The sequence below is a fragment of the Amblyomma americanum genome, chromosome 11 (assembly GCF_052857255.1).
Source record: "Amblyomma americanum isolate KBUSLIRL-KWMA chromosome 11, ASM5285725v1, whole genome shotgun sequence".
NCBI lineage: Eukaryota > Metazoa > Arthropoda > Arachnida > Ixodida > Ixodidae > Amblyomma > Amblyomma americanum.
The window spans coordinates 70,995,527-71,001,732 of NC_135507.1; positions in this window are offsets into that span (position 1 = coordinate 70,995,527).

A 6,206-nucleotide genomic window follows, 5' to 3' on the forward strand; every position below is an offset into this window, starting at 1 on the left:
AAATGCGCTACGCGCTCACTGTTGCTATGTGATATATTGTGAGCGTGTGGTAACCGTTTTGGTCAATTTGACCATTGTAGACAGACTCGTCCTTGACAAACGTAAGTAGTAACTAGAGCTAACGCTCTAAAAACCTCACGTGGTCCGTGTCTGGCAGCCAATCAGGCCGCCTTGAGATTAGCCTCGCATGAGCCAATCACCTCTTGCCGACACCGGGCCATGTTGAGCCCTACGGCGGCCTAACGATAAATTAGCATTTATACTAGCAAGTACACTAGAATGGCAGCTGTACAAAATATTTGAAAAGCTCAATTTGCGTTTTCTGTAATATACACATGAAAAACAAAGGTCTGCAAGTTGGTTACAATGGAGTAGCTGTTTGGCTCCGTGCTGACATATTTACTGGTGAAATCTGAATAGTAACGATATCACACTGTCATGTAGACCAATGCCTAATGTCAAGCTGATGCGACATGCAGATCAAGCTATAGAAGCGGATACAAACCTGAAGAGGTCATGTAGCGCTGACATGCTGAGCATAGATCCACAGAACGATGAGTTTTCACGAGTTTATATACTCCAAATTTAAGAACTGCTGTTGGAGCCAGTGGCTTTCGGATGCTAAGCAATATTGTTTCATTCAGTAGTGATTCTGTGATGACACGAGAAATGCAAATGAGTGGACCACGTTGCAGATATCTTCTATTAGAAAAAACTTAATACTCCACTCTGCCATCTTTGCAAACAATATGCAAACATAATGAGAGGTGATTTTCTCGGGCACCACGGCTACACGACATGCGCGTTTCATGAAGGTTATACTTTCGTATACTTGAAAAAAAATTCTGCCGTCTGGACGTACGATCAAGGCACACCATGTAGCGCTTTTCCCTGCGGCTGTCCCTTAATTATGCACAATTCTCTAAAAATATACCCCAAGTGGCTGGTGGCCCGGTTCAAACTTTGTTTGCCTGCTTACGCGTCAGCCGCCAACTATTACCAGCAGCGTGGCTTTTTGGGCTTGTTGGTACATAGTTCCAATACACTGTAGCGCAGCAAAAGACGAGGACACAAGAGACGAGAGACGAACACCACGAGCGCTAACTTCCAATAAAGCGCTCGTGGTGTTCGTCTCTCGTCTCTTGTGTCCTCGTCTTTTGCTGCGCTACAGTGTATTGGCATTACCAGCAGTTCATTGTTTGCTTTTTTCCATCCATTGGCCGACAGCATTTGGCGAGCCATTGCCCGACGCTGGCCTGTGGTTAGTTGGCTGAGCACATCGGCCACCAACCCAAGACGACTACTTACCAACCATCAGCCATTGGGAGATTTCTCTTTAGGAGGGCGTGGCCATGCGGAGTGGAAATTTATATATTCAGGTTGTACACGTGAATGAAAATTTCCAGAGCTGTGGACGTATAGGGAGCGTCGCATTTTGATGTGAAAGCATTACTATACCCATTATGAGAAAAGCTGGTGGCGTGTCTCACCTTTAGTTTTATTTGCTCTTTCCGCATCGCTTTCCTTCCAGTTTGGCAGTGGCAGTGGTGGGCGACAGACACGTCTTACAAGTTTTGCGCACTTTTTCCAGGACACAGCGGCCACCGTCAACGCCTTCCAGCAACCGTGTGCTATTCCCTCTGTCAGCAGTAACCGGCCACGCCCCCCGCTCTCGACAGTTTGGCAGTGGCAGTGGTGGGCGACAGACACGTCTTACAAGTTTTGCGCACTTTTTCCAGGTCCGTTCCTGTTTTGATGAGGCTGTCGCCTCGCTTCGGCCCTGGCCCTACCGGAGCTGAACAAGTTGGTTTAAATCGTCGTCTTTTCTTCGACATCCAGGACACAGCGGCCACCGTCAACGCCTTCCAGCAACCGTGTGCTATTCCCTCTGTCAGCAGTAACCGGCCACGCCCCCCGCTCTCGACAGTTTGGCGGTGGCAGTGGTGGGCGACAGACACGTCTTACAAGTTTTGCGCACTTTTTCCAGGTTGGTGCACTTTTCCCCCTCATTTTAACGTCAGTGTAACTGTCTTACCGCCACTGCTGCTGCCAAAACTGTTGATACGCGAGTTCAGTACTTTGAAAAATGGCCAAAGAACTTCAGAAATTGTTTGAGGACCTTAAGCGTGAGATGAAACAAGAGTTTCGCGAGCTAAAAGAAAGTTTCGAGCGAGAACTCAGGAAGGATGTCAGAGATATTAAGGCCAGCATGACTTTCATAAACCAGTGCTATGAGGAAATGAAAGCTTCCGTGAAAAAAGTTGAAGCAGAGAACGAGGCTCTGAAAGAAAGTATAAGCACGTTGAAGGAAGAACGCGAAGCTCTCTATGCGCAAGTAAAAGAGCAGGAATCCCGACTTATGCAGAACGAGCAACACTCGCGGTGCCTGAACGTCGAAATTAAAGGAGTGCCACGGGTAGACGGTGAAAACCTGCATGAACTGACAAAACAGTTGGGTGAAGTAATCGGGATGCCTCTGAAGGACACTGACATTGAAGTCTGCCATCGGGTCCAGACCGCCGGAAATTCTACCTCCCCTAACATAATTGTGCAGTTTGCTCACAGAGCTCCGCGCAACTATTTCTTAGAAAAAGCAAGAAAGCACAGGCTAACGGCTCGTGACCTCGCGATAGAACAAGATAATAAAATTTTTGTCAATGAGCACCTGTGTCCGGCAATGAAACGCCTCTTCGGTGCTGTAAATGCTGCGAAAAAGGAACGAGGATGGGAATACGCCTGGGTCAAGAATGGAAAAATCTACGTTCGCCAAACTGAAACATCAACAGTTATTCCTATCACTAGCAAGGATCAGCTCTCTAGGATTGCTTAAAATGTTCCAGCTTATCTGTACAGCTTGTATGCTCTAAACATGGATTTTCTACCACAGCAAATTCATAAATTGGTCAAAAAGAAAAAACCTGCCCTATCTTTTTTTCATCAGAACGTCCGATCTTTAAGAAACAAAGATAATGAAATGCATGCTTTGCTAGAAGTATTTGAAATGTCTTTTACTGTGCTCATGCTCACTGAAACATGGTATGAACGCGAAACGGCTATATTCTGCCCATCTGGTTATCAATGCTTCTATCGAAATCGTCACGACAAAAGAGGCGGTGGTGTTTCTATCCTGGTAAAAGATAACCTGCTGTGTGATACCGAAGAGAAATTCTGTGCTGTCACTCCTGATTTTGAAGTGCTTACCTTACGACACCTTGACAATGTGTTTTGCGTGGTCTACAGACCGCCATCTGGTACCTTTAGCCATTTTTTGGCCTTCCTTGAAGAACTTTTAGAATATGTGACGGAGCAAAGAGCACAGATCTTCATAGGTGGAGACATGAATGTGAACATGATTGTACCTACTCCTTACCAGAAAGACTTGAGCCTTACCCTTTCTACTTATGGCCTATCTAATGTAATCACCAACCCAACGCGTATCACAGAACAAAGTTCTACATTACTGGACGTATTTATTACCAACGTTAACACAGACACTACATTTGCTGGCACTCTTTGTACAGGTATAAGTGATCATCTGGGAACCTTTTTATTCGTCGACAAGCAATTTCCCATCAAGTGGAATGAACCAAAGCCCACATATCGTCAAGGTATTACATCTTCGCGTCTTGAATCATTCCGCCAGGATGTTGAAAAACAAACATGGGATGCAGTATATGAATGCCGTGAGAGCAACACAGCGTACCTTATCTTTATAAGTATACTTAAGAAAATATACCACCAGCATTTTCCAGTAACACAAGTAAAAAAGCCAAAGAGAGCGCGAAAACCTTGGTTAACGAGAGAACACCTGAGAATGGTCAAGCATAAAAATGCGTTGTATGCCAAATTTGTAAAAACTAAAGATCTAAATATACTTGCAGAATTTAAGAGCTACCGGAATAAACTTACGTCTACGCTGAGGAAAGCTAAAGATTCATACCTAATAGATATGTTCGATGCTGAAACTACACTGCGGCCAGATGCAGCCTGGCGCAAGTTGAACTCTTTGGTGCGTCCCGGTACTCCCACGCTTACACTTGGCACCTTCAGGCATGGGGAAAAAGAGCTCTCCGGTGTTCCATTGGCAGATGCTTTCAATCACTTTTTTATTCAGCAAACGAAAGATAATGAACTCGATGGGAGTACCATTAGAGACTACGCTCAGTACGTGCGAGGAAACGATAGGATAAGTTCGCTGTTCTTGGCCCCGACTGAAACAGCTGAGGTTTTCTCTTCCATCAATAACTTGAAGAATAGTAAAACGCTGGACGTAAATGGCTTCCAGATATTGCCCGTAAAATATGTACTTGACATACTGTGCCCGATTATTACCTATATTTATAATTTGATTCTCTCTACTGGGGTTTTCCCTACAGGAATGCAAATTGCTCGAGTGATGCCCATTTTTAAAAAAGGTGATAAGAACCTATTCACAAACTACCGACCGATTTCTATACTGCCTGTGTTTTCCAAGGGCATCGAGAAAATAATACATCACAGAGTGACTTCTTATTTTGACGAAAATCACTTATTTCTAGATTTTCAACATGGATTCAGGAAGAAAAGATCTACAGAGACAGCACTTCTAACTCAAAAAGAAATTATAATTAAGGCATTCAGTGAAAACAAGCTCACCATGGGTATTTACATCGATTTTACTAAGGCCTTTGACCTCATAAATCATGATATTCTTCTTTTTAAATTGGAAAGGTATGGTGTGCGGGGCCTAGCGCTAACCCTATTACAATCTTACTTATCTCACAGAACCCAATATGTAGATATAAACACAGCATCCTCTCCTACCCTCCATATAACATGCGGAGTGCCCCAAGGAAGCAATCTTGGGCCTTTGCTATTTTTAGTTTATATAAATGACATCGTCTACAGCGCTAGTAATGTTCAGGTTGTGTCATTTGCAGATGACACAACTTTTTTTGTCACAGGTATTTCCGAGGCCGAGGTTGAAAGCAAAACAAGCGAAGCCCTTAATAAACTGCACTCATGGGCAGATGCAAACTCCTTGCGCATAAATCCGTCAAAAACACAAATTCTGTTATACCTCCCTAAGGGAAAGAAAATATCTAGGCCTCTCAAAATAGCCTTAAACAGCCAACCAATAGAGCTTGTGACTTCTGTAAAAACACTGGGCGTTATCTTTTCTCACAACCTAACTTGGAATGCGCACATAGAACACATTTGTTCGAAAGTTTCCACAGCTCTAGGTATACTTGGTCGCTTTGGACATATTTTTCCAGTAAGGGTAAAGATGTTGCTCTACAACGCGTTAGTACTAAGTCATATCCAATACTGCAGCTTGGTTTGGGGAACAACAGGGGTAACAAATCTTCATAGATTGCATTTGCTGCAGAAAAAAGCCGTCCGATCTATAGCAAATGTGCCATTCCTTTTCCCCACAAGAAATATCTTTATAAAGTATGATATCCTTCCAATCTTTGCGTTATACTTTTACAGGCTTCTATTATGCTATAAATACTCTTCGCAACAACGTGACAATCCCTTTATTGTACTTGGACAACTGAGAGAAAATAACAGCTGCCGTAACACTAGATACAAAGAAACTTGGATCACTCCAACACCAAGAACTTACTCTATGAACCAGTCCTTAAGTTACAACCTTCCCCTCTTGCTAAACAAACTAATCCATGACAATTTTGATATTACCAGAAATTCAAAACACAATATCCGTGACTACTGCCGAAACAATTTCAATCTGTGAAAGAAGCAGACATGATTTTTTTCTTCTTTTTTTGTATATTTTAGTGATGTAAAACATTTGCTTTGAGTACATGTGTGTATTGCGACTTTCGTTTTGCATGTGTGTTCGCGCTTCGCGTAAATGTGGATCTGCATCGGATACCCATGACATTACTAATTGATGTAAATGATGTGACCGTCGCCTTCCTTCTGTACTGCCACTGTCTCAAGGAGTCGGGACCTTCAGTCAAGCTGTTACCACAGCTTTTAGTCCCGGCTCCTCCTTTGTAAGAAAGGAAAATAAACTTGAACTTGAACTTTATCTCCCAGTACCCTTACCATGCACAGAGTAGCATGCCAGTGATTTTTAAACACCGGCTAAATTCTCTGTTTTTTTCATTAAAGGCCTTCTCTCTGGTGGCGTGCTTATGTGTACTATGCAGGAAATCCCAGCAATGGCAAGAAAAAGTCAGAGGGCCCTTAAAATGGCT